The sequence below is a fragment of the Pan paniscus genome, chromosome 3 (genome assembly GCF_029289425.2).
Source record: "Pan paniscus chromosome 3, NHGRI_mPanPan1-v2.0_pri, whole genome shotgun sequence".
In the NCBI taxonomy this organism is placed as follows: domain Eukaryota; kingdom Metazoa; phylum Chordata; class Mammalia; order Primates; family Hominidae; genus Pan; species Pan paniscus.
In genome coordinates this window covers 102,111,648-102,129,773 of record NC_073252.2, presented here as the reverse complement: position 1 = coordinate 102,129,773, position 18,126 = coordinate 102,111,648, and positions in this window count along the sequence as shown.

The window sequence follows — 18,126 nt, the reverse complement described above, 5'->3', positions numbered from 1 at the left end:
ATAATATAAAAGGATCGTTTTATCTTTACTTTTAAACATTCTACATTATTTGATTTGTGGTACAGGTGCAAAAAAGGTCTTTCTGCAAGAAAAAAAAAAAGAAACTTCTTACAGGTTGCCTGATTAGACAGCCATTCTTAGATTGCACATTGTATCCTCAGTATTCTCTGCTCAAATGCCAATATTCTCAGGAGAGTAATACATGTCTCAATTAATCAAGGGTTACATAGTAATATCGAACCAAAAATTTGTTTATCAGATCATTTTGCAGTTGCAGAAATTGTCCAGAGAAAACTACTGCATGGAAGAGCATGGGAAAGGTTGAGAGGAAGAGGTGATGTTCAAGGAAGACTAGCCTGGATAAGGCACCACAAGGAGACCTGGTAATTAGCTGGCTATCTTAGGAGACCAAGTGTCTGGAGGGCAAAGATGTAGGGATGATAATACAACTATGTAAAATTAAGCGTATCAATTTTCATTTATCACATTATTCAATTAAGGACTATAGTTATCCAGAAAAAAATTCTTTCGTGACCTGAGAAGTCTCTAGTTTAATTACACAGCTGTTTTAAATATCTGGTAAAATATTTTGGAAAAACCCAGATAATTTGGTAATGCTACTATTTTATTTTAGAGCTTAGCAAACTCCACACTTCTATCCCTTAGCAAAAACAGTTTTAGAGCAAAAAGCATATCTCTTTTACTAAAAAGACCCTGATAATATTAGTTGAAAGACTTTTAGAGTAAATATTTAAAGTACATACAAGGCAAAATATGAAATATGGTATTCTGGAAAGAATATAGGATTTAGATTTTACCAAATAATCTAGATTTAGATTTTGCCAAATCCACCAGATTTGAACACTGGCTCTTATATTTTATAAACTGTATAGTATTGACAAGGCCCTTTACCTCTCAAAGCCTCCGAATGTTGTGGGACTGAATGACTTAATACATTGTGACTGTCCGTAGCTGCTCAATAAATCTGAGTTACTTAGTTCGTAGTTAAAACTACCATTTATTGTCTAATTCAGTAATATATTTTCCTTCCTGTATTATGGAACATTTTATTTTTTAATATAGGAATAATTTTCAATTTAAAAGGATTAAGGAAAAGCCATGGGATGAGGAAACTAAAAATAATAGAGAGGCGATATCCAGCCATTATATAGTTGGATGCCAAGTTCTGATTTAATATGCCTCTACCCTCCCCTCTGGGGTACCTTGTATTTAGAGGATTATGCCATGAGTCAGTTTGTCTGCTGATAAAATATTTTCTCCTCTGAGCAAATTTGCCACCATAATGAATAATTATTCTCTTCCATTAAAAAGATTTTACATCTACACAATTGAAAAGAAGTTAGAAAATAATCCTCATTTTCTATAATACTAATCAATGTTTTCTGTCACCAGGACGTTCAGCTTAAGTATCTAAGGAATATCTCTTTCTGAGATAAATAGTAATATCCCAAGTAAGTAACAAATAATATCATAGATTTAAAAAATAAGGAAGGAAGAACTATATTTGCTGAGGCATATTCTATTCAAAAATACTCTAATATCTTTACCTGAGATCACTCCATCACATTTTGTATCACATTTCCTTACTTTAATGGAAAAATATGTTCATCATAAACTCCCATTGCTAATAAAGCAATCAGACTTCAACTTAAGAAAACACAAATACGTGTTACTTGACAGTTGAATTCAATGACTTCCCTGGATTGCTGGATTCCGTAGATTTAAAGGAAGAAAATGGGACCCAAAAATCAGAAACAAATACTTGTTTTCACAGAGTTCTTTAACAGAAAGTTAAAAAAAATACTGCCTAAGAAATGAATGAGTTACTGTTTCAAGTAGGCAATATTTCAGTATCTTTATTATAAAATAATTATCTTACATAATCGTGGGTTAACAGAGGTAGATACCACATTTTATCAAATAAGAGTAGGATGGGAAATTCTATATGGAGAATCTGAAAAGATACTAAAGTTATTATGTATTGCTGTGTAAAAAATTACCTGAAAACCAGCAGCTACAAATTCTGTGAGTCAAGAATCCAGGTGTGGCTTAGACGAGTGTTTTCTGCTTTGAGTTTCTTACAAGGCTTTGATCATGGTGTTACCTGTGGCTGGAAGTCATCTTAATTCTCAACTGGAGGGGAATCCACTTTGAAGTTCACTCAGATGGTTGTTCGCAGGTCTCAAGTACTCACTAGCTGATGTCTAGGGGTTTCAGCTCTTTGCCATGAGGCCTTCTTCATCAGGCTACTTGCATCATGGTAGTTGGCTTCCCCCAGAAAGTGAATTTGAAGAGAAAAAACCCAACACGGAAGCACAATCTATTGCAGGACATGTTCATTGAATTGACATCCAGTCAACTCTGCTGTGTCCAATTCACTAGAAGTAAGTCACCAGATCCTGCCACCTCAAGGCAAATGATTACACAAAGGTGTGAATCAAAGGAAGGAGGGATCACTGGGAGCCATCTTAGAGTGTGCCCAGTTAGGACACTCAGTGCTAACATGTACGTTTCCCTTTCCCCTTAAACATCTGAAAGCAGCCAACTTTCTTCTCTAGTGTTTGGGCATAATCAGTGGGTAAAAAGCACTGGGTTCCAAGGGTAGAAGATAGGTAACTCTCACATTGTGGTTGGATTTCAAACCTCAGAGCATACTGAACAGGGCATATCCATGTCATCTCAGAATGCGTTAATTTCTTAATATACGATAGCAATATGAATGTGTTTATCTCATTTTTCCAGGTATTTATGAGACTTTGTATTTTCTATCCCCTGCCCTCCTTGTTTTCCTTCCATCATAGCTTAATCTTGATTCTTTGCTCTTTGAACTTCATTGGAGGTCATTTAACATAAATCATTACTACCTTGGTAAATTAAGCAGATGGAAAGCCTTACAAAAGGTCTTCTTGTTTTCTGTTAGATATAGTATTTAATAAAGGAATTGGGGGGAAGATTTATTTTTGGCTGATTTTTTCAACCTAGCTAAATATAGCCATCACGATTTTTGTTTTTGTTTTTTAGTCTGAGGTGACTAAAATCTTCTACAGATTGAATTTTTCTACCCACAATCTAGGTACACATACTTTCGAAATAAATTTAGCCACAGTAGAACTTATTGTTATTAAAAGACTAAAATATATGTCATAATTTAATCCACAGAAAAAAATAAAAATGAAATGACATACTTAAATATACATTTTGTATTTTATTCAGGAAGTTTGGCTGTTCCTATGGACTAATAGTAGGTTAATACTAGGGCTTGATTCTTGTCTTTTCTGCTGCATTAAAATCCAAATCCTAGTGACTACAGAGTATAAAATTACAAATGTAAGCTTTTAAAGGTTAGAATAAGGTTGAAGATGAAAAGTCTATATTAGGCTCTGTAGTTAAATCCAATTATATTACAGCACTCAGTCTGCTTCTTATATCTCATTTGTCAATTGAAGTTTATAATTATGCTGAGGAAAATAAAAATTTAAAATGTAGAATTTTAATAGCATATTTCATTTTTTAATTCTCCTAATTTTTACTCTAAAACCTCAAGTCCTATTTTGCTGCTACATTTTCTTGTTTTCGTGACCTTCATTAAACTCTGAAATTCTCACCCCCACTTGTGAAAATGTAATGATAAACCAGTAGCAAATTTGAGTGGAATCCAGTTTAAAAATCCCTTGCCTCACTCAGCTGCTTCTTAGATACCTGAAATGTGCTGCTTAATTTAGAAAGAAAATTTGCAGTGAGGCTGCAATCCTGCATTTCAGAGAAAAAGGAGCAGGAGATGATTTGTAGTGATTGAAAGGTGATGTTTACACTTAGGATTTCCTGAGCTTACCAATTTTAACCTTGGAGCTTAACTGTCTTCGATTTTAAGAAGAATTAGACTCAACTCATATTCTGGATATTTTTCTACTTTAGAGGTGAATCTTGGTTATGAATGAGAAAAATGCAGGCCACATGTTCAGTCCTAAAAGAAGGAAAAGCAAAACAGTCTATGAAGGAGATGTATGGAAGGTATAGGTTTAGCTTTCTTCTAAGCCAATTGCAAGGAGCTAACTTTTTAAATTTAACCTTTGGAATGTATTTACATGCGCAAAGAAATAAGAGGCTCTAAAGTAGAGCATTTGCCACTTCCAAGCAGAAAAATAAAATGTCAAAATCGCTACATGAGAAAACATGTTTTTAAAATTCTCATTGTAAACTATTTTAAATAAATATGATAAAATTGAATGCAACATATTTATGCATATATGCTTATTACTTGTATGTGTAAGTGTACATAAAGTTTGAAATAAAGTGTAAAACTCATTATTTTACTAAAATGTAGAATAATGGATTCGTTTTCCAGGTTAACATGCTTTGTTTTCTAAACATGAACTTTATGATTCTTTATAAAAAGGAACAGTCTGGAAAAATTGGGTCTTTTCCAATGGGCTACTATTAAGAGATCTTAGGCTGGGCATGGTGGCTCATGCCTGTAATCCCAGCACTTTGGGAGGCCAAGGCGAGTGGATCACCTGAGGTCAGGAGTTTGAGACTAGCCTGACCAACATGGAGAAACCCTGTCTCTACTAAAAATACAAAATTAGCTGGGTGTGGTGGCACATGCCTGTAATCTCAGCTACTGGGGAGGCTGAGGCAGGAGAAGTCCTTGAACTCGGGAGGCGGAGGTTGCGGTGAGCCAAGCTCACGCCGTTGGACTCCAGCCTGGGCAATAAGAGCGAAACTCCAACTCAAGAAAAAAAAAGACAACAACAGAGAGAGAGAGAGAGATTTTATTGAAGGCCTTCTATAACCAAGACTAGAATTAACTAGTATAGTGCCCCTATCAGGCTTTCAATAAATATTGGTTAAATGACTGAATAAAACAAGGAAAGCAATAAGGAAGGAAGAGAGAGAGAGGAGAGAGTCAGGAAGGGAAGGAAGGCAGCAAGACAGAAGAGAGGAAAGAAAGGAAGGAAAGAAGGAAGGGAGGATGAAATGACATGATATTATAAATGACATAAAATGCATTGGATATCACATCTTGAAAAGCTTTCTTCACTTCTAAAAACTACTCTTCTCTTTTCCCTCTTACTTCATGGTTTTGCCTTTTCAGTTTCTGTGATAGTTTCTTCTCTCTCTTTCTCTCTCTCTCTCTCCAATTTTTAAATATTGGAGTGCATTAGGGCTTAGTCTTCAGATATTACTTCTTCTCTATAATCAGTTCCCAAGTAATCTCTCCAAATTCTATGACTTTACTACACCAATAATCCTACCCACCCATCCAATATGTCTCTAATTGAAGTGCTCCCCTAAACTCTGCATTTGTATATTTAACTTTTTACTTGACCCTCTACATAGATATAAAATAGTCATGTCAATGTCAAATTCTACCAAACAGTACTCTTGATTCATATTCCTTCCCTGTGAATGAATCTGCCTTTCTTTGATCGTTTCTATATCTTCTACCAATGGTATTGCCTTTAATCTAATTTTTCAAACTAAACCTTAAAGATGTTTTATTTCTTTTCTTCTATCACAACACTCATCCAATCCTTTAACATGCCCTGTTGGTTCTTCATCCAGGAGACCACAAGTGGTATCGCTTTTTACATTGCCCATTGCTGTTACAATAACTTGCTCAATTACCCTCTTCTGTTGTTTAGATTACTGCCATGGACCTGTGACAATATCCCTGCTTCTGCTTTTGCCTCTTGTTTTGGTCAGGGTCCAACTAGACCAACAGAAATCACTCTAGACAATTCCCCATAAACTAGAAGTTTAAAGACAGGAACCAACAAGATCCCAAAACTATACTTGTTGCTGATGTCCAGTGAAAGCAGAACCACAGTAAGTCTCTCAGGCTCAGAATCAATGAAAAGACAGAAATAAATAAGATAAAATATGGCCTGTCTTCTCTCTTCCATCCACCTGTCAGTTTTCTGCCAGTATTTCATCCAGTTATTTCATGAGAGGCTGGGAAATGCAGTACTAAAGGTTCATCTTCCTCTAATGATAGACAATAGAACTTGGGAAAGGAGAGAAATGTACATGAGAGCAATAGGGCCAAGGCCAATGAGCTCCACTCCCTCACTCGATTTCAGCCATAGCTTATTGTCCCCAAAGACAAAACAGTAGGTATTGTGAAATATAATACACACCATGCCAAGCACCTAGTCTCAACTTTCCAATAGCTTTATGGCATACTCTAAATAAAATACGAAGTCCTTACCATGAACTATAGTCTTTGTGTGATCTAGCCACTGCCTACTATAATGTTTTCTAATTCTTTCATTTTCCTTATTTAATTACACCACATTGTCTTTCTTGCATTTCTTTGAATATGCCTAGTAAAGCTTCTTTCCCAAGAGATTTTTCATCTGTCTAGTAATCCATCTCTCCTGTTGTTTATATGGCATTTAACATAAACACAAAGAATTTCCCCCAGAGCATTTCTCTGATTACACACCTAGGAGATAAATCTATCTCCCTTTACCCTGCTTTATTTTTCTTTTTAGCACCATCACCCTCTTACATTACATGGCATTAATATTTGTTGATTGTTTTCCTCCTCTTTGGAAGATAGGCTTTCACTTGTTTACTGAAACATCTTTGGTACTTAGAACAGTACCTAACAAAGAGAAAATCAGTAGATACTTTTTCAATAAAAGAAAAATAATAAATTTCTCTTGTTATCCTTATCTCTTCATGAATTGTAATTGCCATAGGTTTCTAAACCAGTTATTTCAAAAGTTTCTTTTAAAGTAAAATTTTTGGATTGCAACACACTTTCTCAAAGAGCTATATTGCTGGTAAGGCAGTGGATAGCTTTTCAGACGATTTTACTCAGAATGTGGGCAATGTCATCAATTCAAATCAAATAAATAAAAGACCAAACAATTATATACTTGGCATTTAAGTAATATAAATTTTTTGAATACTGATAATTATGAAAGGTATATTTAATTTAAAAAGCTAAAATAAATTCTCATCAAACATAAGATTTTGAGGTTAGAAGCCATCTTATATGTCACCTAGTCAAAATTCTAAACCAAACTAGAAAATTCCTTTCAAAACAGCCCTGTCAAAAGTCATCCCTTCTATGTGTGAACATTTCCAGTGACAGAAAACTGACTGCGTTGTAAAGCACAATCCTTGATATATAAATTTTAGCTAGTTCTGCAATTTATATAGTTCTGTTTCAATATCTCCTGCCATCTAATATCTGCTAGTGTTTACCATTTTGCCTTCTGAGTTTATGCTGGGTAAATATAGCCCCCTTTTACTGACAGCTCATCAATTATGTTGAGAGAGCCACTATATCCTTCCTAAAATTCCTTCTTTCTATGACAAATGTACTTATCCTTTCAATCTATTCTATACAGCTTGATTTCTGGACCTCTTGCCCGGTCAATCACCCTCCTCTGTATACACTCCTCCTTAACACTGTCCATTGCTGGATTTCTTATCAGTTAGCTATTGGGATGAACAGACCACTTCAACACTGAGTGGCTTAAAAGAACAACCAGTTTTTAGCACTCAGAAGTCTATGTATCAGGTGGCTCTTTTGATTTCTGCTGAGCTTATTCTTACATCTCTGGCCAGCAGTGCATCAGGTAGGCAGCTCTTGTGATGTTGGCTGGGCTCTTTAACACTTTTAAATGTCCACGTCTATCTGAGGGACACTTTAAATGTTGAATAAGGTTAAGTACTGTCAACATGCTTTATGCTATACTTATTGCAGGAGTACAGAATTTTAAAAAAGAAATTGGTGAGTCACGCACACATATTCACATTAAAATGAGGAAGAAATAAATACTCATAGGTACTAAGGCATAGCTGATGTGTACAATTTGACACTTCCATATTTTCTTTATTCTCAGCCAGCTCCTTAGTAGGTCATGGTTTCTTGCCTAGGAGGTTGACACAAGCCTTCATTTTTGAAAGGTCTAGTCTTTAGCAGTCCTGCTTTTATTGAGTTGTATTTATCCATTTGCTGTATAGAGAACATGAGAACATCCAGGGTATCTACTTCATTCCAGACATGTGTCTCCTGATCCCATAGTAGCAACTTAATTTCTCCTTAAGAGTCAGGGTCAATTTTCCAAGAGAGTACAGTAACGCTTTCCTTTGTCAGTGGATTTACTATAATGAGAATCTTAAAGTGGCCAAATGGCAATCTCAACTTCAAGTTTAATGAAACAATTGTCGTGCTCCCTGGTGGAAGTAGTCATCCCTTGGGAGGGAACTAGATTTATCAAGCAGCAGAGCCCAAAGACATGAGGACAGAAAGTGCAAGTTTCACTGATATTCATTTACTAGGGATAAGAGTGAGCAAATAGCCCTCAATTTTAGCCCCTTTTTCCTGAGTTATGAGTATTTGCTATGGGAGAAAGAAAGCCAAATATTAGTTCACTGATTTACAACATATACTGCACCCTAGGGAACATCATTCCAGCCCCACCAAGTGATGCAGGCAGCTGGCCCAGTAACTCAGTCTCCTAAAGGCCTTTTCACTGTTGCATTATGCTCTCTCTATAGGGTGCTGCAGAGCATGAGAAATCAATAAATTCTGTAAGTATCAACCCATTTCCAGATACACCAACTATATTTGGAAGTCATATCTCAACATGCCGCAGACACTTGGACTACAGAAATTTCACTGTAGCGGCAGACCACAATTTATGTGTCGTTCGTCTCCTTGCCGCTGGCACACATGTATATTATTAATGTGTCTAGAGAAGATGCTCTTTCCTTCTCATCATGTCCAAGGGAAGTATATCTTAATTGAATGGTTTACTGATGTTCTGAAAGAAAGAGGCCATCAAAGTATATAGGGGACAAGTCTGCCAGGGAACCTAAGATGAGAGGAAAGCTGGTTGAACCCCTCAAACTCACTTTTTCCAGCATAGAAACCATGAGCTGGGAAAAATTTTCCACAAGCTTGTCGCATAAAATTGTGGCTGTGAAGCCAGATTCTCCTAACTTCTCGGTGTTTTTCTTTTTCTTTTTTTTTTTTTTTTTTTTCACTTCTCTGTGGCCCTAGCCCCATTCTCACGTTTGAGTTCTAGGTTGTTGCTAGTAAAATCTCAGTGCTGTATATTTGTTTTGGTTTTCTGTGGGGTGTAGAGATGACAGCTTGCTTGGACACCCTCATTTTAGAGCCAAAAGTAGCTACAAAAAAAGAATTCTTCCTAAAAAAATACAAGGAAAACTTTAGTTTAGAAACTAATCATTTGTAGACCCGAATGAAATGATTGTTTTAAAAATGTCTGAAGTTAAAAATCATTAGAGTGAAATACTGATAAGGACATTTACAATGGAAGATAAAACTAAAACAATTTCTAAGTTTGATACATAGAGATATGTATCTTATAAATTCAGGTAGTAGAAAATACTCATAACCACCTTTAGAACATATTCATCCCCCAAGTTTATCTTAAATCTACTAAAGCCTCTGGATATCACTACCAGTTTAAAGAAACTATGAGCTAAAATTAGAAGTCAGATAAATATAAAATGAAGGATATTACAGAGAACAAAAACAGATCAGTGCAGAAAATCAAAGTAGGAGGATTCTATCAAATAAAAAATGTTAAAAACCACAACAGAAAAAGTGTGGTAATCTTATTATAGTAGAGTAAGCTGGATATACCTGGTAAATGATTTCATCCAGGAGTTATATGAATGAGTTATTTGTATAATTCAGTTAGTGGCATATTTTTATAACAAGTAGATTAACTGACTAAACATGACTGCAAATTATTTTTGTAAATTAAATTACAGTAGCTAAAGTTGACTTATTTTATGCATGAAATCTTATGAATATTTCTGATTGATTTTAGAACATCACTTACCCCTAAAATTTTAGTTTCAGATTTATCTGCCACATTATGTCTCCATCCTGGTACTTTTATAGAAATATAAATTACTTTTAAACAATGCTTATGTACAGCAAGTGCTGATATTAAAAGAATAATAAGTTATATTTGTTAAATCAAAAACTCCCTGTCAATTAATATAAATAAGTATTATATTCCTGCCTTGTGAGTTTATACAGAATGCAACCTCTAAAGCAAGGCCCAACTGAAATTTTTAAAGTCCTTTTTATCCTCCATGGAAATATACTGATGTTCACACTTCAAAAGTAAAAAAGTTCAATGGAGAGAATTTTATATTGCTATATAGTGAATAAAAGACCAAAAAAATTCTGACAGCATCTCTAAAATCACCTGAGATTTCCTTGAAATTTTATTTCACTCAGATGATAGTCAGGAAAATGTTTAGGTGCTGCTATGTGATATTTACACATGCATTCACTTCATTTCTATCAGTAATCCTTTTAAAGCCCTTAGTTATTTCCGTAGATACCCATTCATAATAAGAAATAGCTATTTTTAAATAACCATCCCAAGGCAAGAGGTTACACTAGTCACAACAGAAAATACTAGACTTTTGTGGCCTAAAATAAATAATGTGCTCTAAATTTAGAAAGTAAGGAGATGAAACTAAAATGCATATTACACATCGTTTGTCTCTTTATGTATTTACCTATGAATGAAAATGTTCCTGGTAAAATATTTGTCAAATAACTGTTATCAGGGTAGAGGATTTTTATTTATGTATTTGTTTAATTGTCTGCCTAAAGGTAATGAAAAATGGAAGAAATGTGGGTGGATGAATATAAAAAGGGAAGAGATGGCTTTTCCAAATTTGCACTAATTTTTAAGTAACAGGTCACTATTTTTTAAAGCAATCAAAGAAGGAGAAAATGAAATTACTTATTTTTAAGGGAAAAAAATAAAAGCACTGTAAATTATGGAAGGGAAAATTGTAAAGTGGAGTCAGTTTTGCTGAAAAATCATTTTCCTAGCCTAAACATGAGAAAAATCAATTCAGAGCTTATACATGCCACCCTCCTATACTCAAGTGAACTTTGAACATGTAAGATTTGGGGAACGATTAGTGCATTATTCATCATCATTGGTGAGGGGCACCAGGGCAAAATATGAACTTCACACTTTCAGGTAACTGACTGCATCAGGAGGCACAACAGCAACCCTCAGATCCTCTGAACTGGAAGAAGCAATGCAAAAGCTTATCTGAATATTGTTTGCCGTTGCTTAGAACATTGTGATTTGCATCTTAGAATGTGCTTTTTAATACAGGAACTGCCCCTTGATCACAGAGGTTACACAAGGAAAATGACTTTTGACAAGCTAATGATTGGCATCTAACTAGAGAGTGCAGGGGAAAAAAAGACATTAAAATTCTATTATTTTCCTTAACGAGTCTGTATTTTGAGGCTCCAGGAAACAATGTATGGTTTTTCTGGGAAATGAATATTTCTGTGTTCTTCTCTTTCAAAAGAGACTTAAGACACATTCAATCAATATTTATGAAATTCATATTTATAATAGATAATTATTTGGGATAATGTTTATTATCCTGATTTTTTTTAATTTTATTATTATTCTACTTTAAGTTTTAGGGTACATGTGCACAACGTGCAAGTTTGTTACATATGTATACATGTGCCATGTTGGTGTGCTGCACGCAGTAACTCGGCATTTAGCATTAGGTATATCTCCTAATGCTATCCCTCCCCCCTCCACCCACCCCAAAACAGTCCCCGGTGTGTGATGTTCCCCTTCCTGTGTCCATGTGTTCTCATTGTTCAATTCCCACCAATGAGTGAGAACATGTGGTATTTGGTTTTCTGTCCTTGCCATAGTTTGCTGAGAATGATGGTTCCCAGCTTCATCCATGTCCCTACAAAGGACATGAACTCATCATTTTTTATGGCTGCATAGTATTCCATGGTGTATATGTGCCACATTTTCTTAATCCAATCTATGATTGTTGGACATTTGGGTTGGTTCCAAGTCTTTGCTATTGTGAATAGTGCCACAATAAACATACGTGTGCATGTGTCTTTATAACAGCATGATTTATAATCCTTTGTGTATATACCCAGTAATGGGACGGCTGGGTCAAATGGTATTTCTAGTTCTAGATCCTTGAGGAATTGCCACACTGACTTCCACAATGGTTGAACTAGTCTACAGTCCTACCAACAGTGTAAAAGTGTTCCTATTTCTCCACATCCTCTCCAGCACCTGTTGTTTCCTGATTTTTTGATGATCGCCATTCTAACTGGTGTGAGATGGTATCTCATTGTGGTTTTGATTTGCATTTCTCTGATGGCCAGTGATGGTGAGCATTTTTTCATGTGTTTTTTGGCTGTATAAATGTCTTCTTTTGAGAAGTATCTGTTCGCATCCTTTGCCCACTTTTTGATGGGGTTGTTTGTTTTTTTCTTGTAAATTTATTTGAGTTCATTGTAGATTCTGGATATTAGCCCTTTGTCAGATGAGTAGGTTGCGAAAATTTTCTCCCATTCTGTAGGTTGCCTGTTCACTCTGATGGTAGTTTCTTTTGCTGTGCAGAAGCTCTTTAGTTTAACTAGATCCCATTTGTCAATTTTGGCTTTTGTTGCCATTGCTTTTGGTGTTTTAGACATGAAGTCCTTGCCCATGCCTATGTCCTGAATGGTATTGCCTAGGTTTTCTTCTAGGGTTTTTATGGTTTTAGGTCTAACATGTAAGTCTTTAATCCATCTTGAATTAATTTTTGTATAAGGTGTAAGGAAGGGATCCAGTTTCAGCTTTCTACATATGGCTAGCCAGTTTTCCCAGCACCATTTATTAAATAGGGTATCCTTTCCCCATTGCTTGTTTTTGTCAGGTTTGTCAAAGATCAGATATTTGTAGATATGCGGCATTATTTCTGAGGGCTCTGTTCTGTTCCATTGATCTATATCTCTGTTTTGGTACCAGTACCATGCTGTTTCGGTTACTGTAGCCTTGTAGTATAGTTTGAAGTCAGGTAGGGTGATGCCTCCAGCTTTGTTCTTTTGGCTTAGGATTGACTTGGCAATGTGGGCTCTTTTTTGGTTCCATATGAACTTTAAAGTAGTTTTTTCCAATTCTGTGAAGAAAGTCATTGGTAGCTTGATGGGGATGTCATTGAATCTATAAATTACCTTGGGCAGTATGGCCATTTTCACAATATTGATTCTTCCTACCCATGAGCATGGAATGTTCTTCCATTTCTTTGTATCCTCTTTTATTTTATTGAGGAGTGGTTTATAGTTCTCCTTGAAGAGGTCCTCCACATCCCTTGTAAGTTGGATTCCTAGGTATTTTATTCACTTTGAAGCAGTTGTGAGTGGGAGTTCACTCATGATTTGGCTCTCTGTTTGTCTCTTATTGGTGTATAAGAATGCTTGTGATTTTTGTACATTGATTTTGTATCCTGAGACTTTGCTGAAGTTGCTTATCAGCTTAAGGAGATTTGGGGCTGAGATGATGGGGTTTTCTAGATATACAATCATGTCATCTGCAAACAGGGACAATTTGACTTCCTCTTTTCCTAATTGAATACCCTTTATTTCCTTCTCCTGCCTGATTGCCCTGGCCAGAACTTCCAACACTATGTTGAATAGGAGTGGCGAGAGAGGGCATCCCTGTCTTCTGCCAGTTTTCAAAGGGAATGCTTCCAGTTTTTGTCCATTCAGTATGATATTGGCTGTGGGTTTGTCATAGATAGCACTTATTATTTTGAGATACATCCCATCAATACCTAATTTATTGAGAGTTTTTAACATGAAGCGTTGTTGAATTTTGTCAAAGGCCTTTTCTGCATCTATTGAAATAATCATGTGGTTTTTGTCTTTGGTTCTGTTTATATGCTGGATTACGTTTATTGATTTGTGTATGTTGAACCAGCCTTGCATCCCAGGGATGAAGCCCACTTGATCATGGTGGATAAGCTTTTTGACGTGCTGCTGGATTTGGTTTGCCAGTATTTTATTGAGGATTTTTGCATCAATGTTCATCAAGGATATGATTTTTTACAAAGGAGCAATTTCAGACTTAGAGAAGTTATGGACTTAACCAGAATCAAGCAGCTGGCCTCATCTTAGTTGTAGCTCTCAAGACAAAACTGTTTATAATCTAGAGCAAGCAGGTGAAGAATAGTGAGACAAAATGACTACCTGCCTACTAACAGATTTTTGTCTTCACCACTTTTATTTTGTTTTCACCATTTATCAAATGCTGACTTGAAGAGAATATGATAAGAAAAACAAGAACAAATTAATAACTAATAGTATTGTTTATTATGTACCATGCACTATGCTAACCACTTTGCATGTCTCATTTCACCTAACGCTTACAACAACCCCATGGGAGATGATGCTATTATTATCACTATTTTAGAAATAAGAAAAATAAGTTCAAACTTCAAAACTTGTGTGGTGAAATAAGGACAGTGATGACTCAGTAAAAAAGTAAATTCACAAAGCCCAATCTCTTAATGGGAAGAAATTATAAATATCTTAACCAAATTATTTTGTTTACATTTTCCTTTTATATATATCCACAGCTGTTACTTTTGTAAAAACATTTAATCCTAAAATTACTATTTCAATAAATACAAAAATGCAAGTTTTAAGTAATAAGAAAGCACTGTGTTAAACATTAATGTCAACACCATTTCTTTCTTAGGGATATGTAAATACTGGTGCAACTTATAATCTATGAATTTTATATTAGAAAAAATTTGATACTTGTAATCTACTAAACTCTTAGTACTTTAACATCAGCACAGAGGAAAATGAATCCAGAAGAAAAAAAATAGACTATTATCTGTTATTCTATTTTTTATTATCTCTAAGTATAATTGGGATGTTGGCCAAGTTGAATTTTATAAGTCTATAAATTCTAATATTTGAATCCACAAAGAATGCCAGTCTATAAATAAAGAATTTGATAAGAGACAGACAAATGAGCATTTGATTGACAAAGGTAATCACATGACTGTTTCCTCCACCAAGAGAATGTGAAACACTGTGAATGCATGGAGTAAGTATGGTTAAGCTCAGTGTGCTGGAATTCCATAGTGAATACACATCATTTGACTAACTGAATATGAAATCCTGAAGAGTTAACAGGGACACACCATTCTGCTCCAATATTCTTACTCTGTAGCTTGTAAATATTTATACTTTACTTGTAAAACATTATTGAATGTATGTGTTTATGGTGTCTAATGCTCCTATCAAACTATAAATGTATCTGGAAGCAGAGCATTTTTATCTTCACATTTTTAAGCCCTAGAATAATGCTGAACATATAGTAATGATTTAGTAAATATTTGTGGAATTAAGCAAAATACTACTTTTTTCTTATTTATCTGGTTACAGAACACCCTTCAGAGATTTAGATTTGCCGGTAGTAAACCAGAGCACAATCTTGAAAGTCTCACATATTAAGCAGCATTGCAGAGGGGTTAAAAGTACAAGCTTCAGAGTCAGACATTTTAGGTTGAGTCGTGATGCTCCCTAATTAGCTGGAGAGAACTTGGGTAATGATGCCCTTTCTAAACCTCAACTTAATCTCTATAAAATAAAGATAATAATGTCTATCACCTAAGAATTTTCAAAGTTTCAATTAAATAGCACATATAAAAACATTTAGCACAATGTCTAACATGTTGTACGCATTCTATAAAACCTGCCTATTAGTGTTAATATTATTGTTATTATCATTAGTCAGGGCCCTAACAGAAAACAAATTCAAATCAGGTGATTCAAATTAAGAGACATTCACAAAGGGCAATTTACAGAGGTTTTCGCAGGATTCAAGAAGTGAACAAGAGCTACTGTAGCAAGCAGAGATCAGCAACAGTAGAGAAATGCTTCTTCTAGTTGTGAATGGGCATTAGGAGAAAATCGTGTTCCTGAAACCCAGTAAGGGCTGGAACCTGAGAGAGTGGCTGGCTGGCAAGATCTGTAGTCATGAAAGAATGCAGATACTGCCAGAAGTGAGCCTCCAAAGTCAAAAAAAAAAAAAAAAAGTGGGTAAGAAATCTCCAAATCTCCTTCTCTTCCTACCTTCCAATCTCTTGCTAGTGATCCCCACTAGTCGAAGTCAACTGGTGATATGATTCAAAGAGTCAGCAGGGTAGGAAAAAAGATTTATTTGAAAGAACAAGAGTGCCAAATTTTGTCAAAGGCCTTTTCTGCATCTATGGAGATAATCATGTGGTTTTTGTCTTTGGTTCTGTTTATATGCTGGATTACATTTATTGATTTGCGTATATTGAACCAGCCTTGCATCCCAGGGATGAAGCCCACTTGATCATGGTGGATAAGCTTTTTGATGTGCTGCTGGATTCAGTTTGCCAGTATTTTATTGAGGATTTTTGCATCAATGTTCATCAAGGATATTGGTCTAAAATTCTCTTTTTTGGTTGTGTCTCTGCCCGGCTTTGGTATCAGGATGATGCTGGCCTCATAAAATGAGTTAGGGAGGATTCCCTCTTTTTCTATTGATTGGAATAGTTTCAGAAGGAATGGTACCAGTTTCTCCTTGTACCTCTGGTAGAATTCAGCTGTGAATCCATCTGGTCCTGGACTCTTTTTGGTTGGTAAGCTATTGATTATTGCCACAATTTCAGAGCCTGTTATTGGTCTATTCAGAGATTCAACTTCTTCCTGGTTTAGTCTTGGGAGGGTGTATGTGTCGAGGAATGTATCCATTTCTTCTAGATTTTCTAGTTTATTTGTGTAGAGGTGTTTGTAGTATTCTCTGATGGTAGTTTGTATTTCTGTGGGATCAGTGGTGATATCCCCTTTATCATTTTTTATTGCATCTATTTGATTCTTCTCTCTTTTCTTCATTAGTCTTGCTAGCGGTCTATCAATTTTGTTGATCCTTTCAGAAAACCAGCTCCTGGATTCATTAATTTTTTGAAGGGTTTTTTGTGTCTCTATTTCCTTCAGTTCTGCTCTGATTTTAGTTATTTCTTGCCTTCTGCTAGCTTTTGAATGTGTTTGCTCTTGCTTTTCTAGTTCTTTTAATTGTGATGTTAGGGTGTCAATTTTGGATCTTTCCTGCTTTCTCTTGTGGGCATTTAGTGCTATAAATTTCCCTCTACACACTGCTTTGAATGTGTCCCAGAGATTCTGGTATGTTGTGTCTTTGTTCTCGTTGGTTTCAAAGAACATCTTTATTTCTGCCTTCAAAAAAAAAAAAAAAAAAAAAAGACTGCCAAGTGAGTACATTCTCCACCACACCCACATTAGAATATAATAAAAAATTTCTTAATCTGCAAAACATTTCCCCCTGAAGCCGCCTGCTCCCATGTAAATTTGCATGGTTTCTGTGAGAATATATTTTAACATGTCTCATTACTACAAACAAGACATTTGATTTAATCTGAAATACTTGAATATATTATGAGGATGCATTTTCAACATAAAAATGGGAAATAAAGCCATTGACAACTAGCCTCCAATATTGCCTCCCTTATGATCTAACAGCAAAGATCTTGTTGGTCTTCTAAAGAAAAATGAATGGAAAAATCCATTAGAGGCTGACTCCAGAGTAAAGAAGTGCTCAGTTTATGCTCAGAAATCATATAATACCTCAAACCACAGTGGAGCAACCCATGCTGAGCTGATAATGAAAGGTATTTAAGATACTTTGACTTTAGTTAATATCAGATATAAGAGAAATGTCATTTAGAGCAGGATTTAAGGAAGCTTGAAGATAATTTCTTCATCTGTTTCTCTGTAGTTCTGTGAGTTGTTTCTCTCTCTCTCTCTCTTTTCTCTTTCCCCCACCTCCCTCCTATAACTAGAGTTCTTAGAATATTATCTCTAAGATAGGGGATAATCCCTGATTTTGGAAAAAGTACTTAGAAATTATTACCTATACAAATTTATGAGAAAAATCAGGTTTACTGGTGCACAAGAATACAGTAGTCTTGAACTGCAAAAACTATAACTTAAAAAGCCTTCTTGTAAATTCTTCAAATCAATTATCTGACTTCCTCTAGAAATTGATCTTTTTTTTCAAAGAGAAATGAACTATCAACCAAACTGACAAACCAGTGAATGGGTATGGAGAAAACCACACAAAGATCCTGACCACATTTCCGCTGGAATCTTCATACTATGAAGCCATCAGAGGTTGTGCACACAGCAGCATAGCCTCAGAAAAGCATGATTGGCAGTTTCAGTTGGTGGAAAGCTGTCATTGGAAATCAGGCAAACTA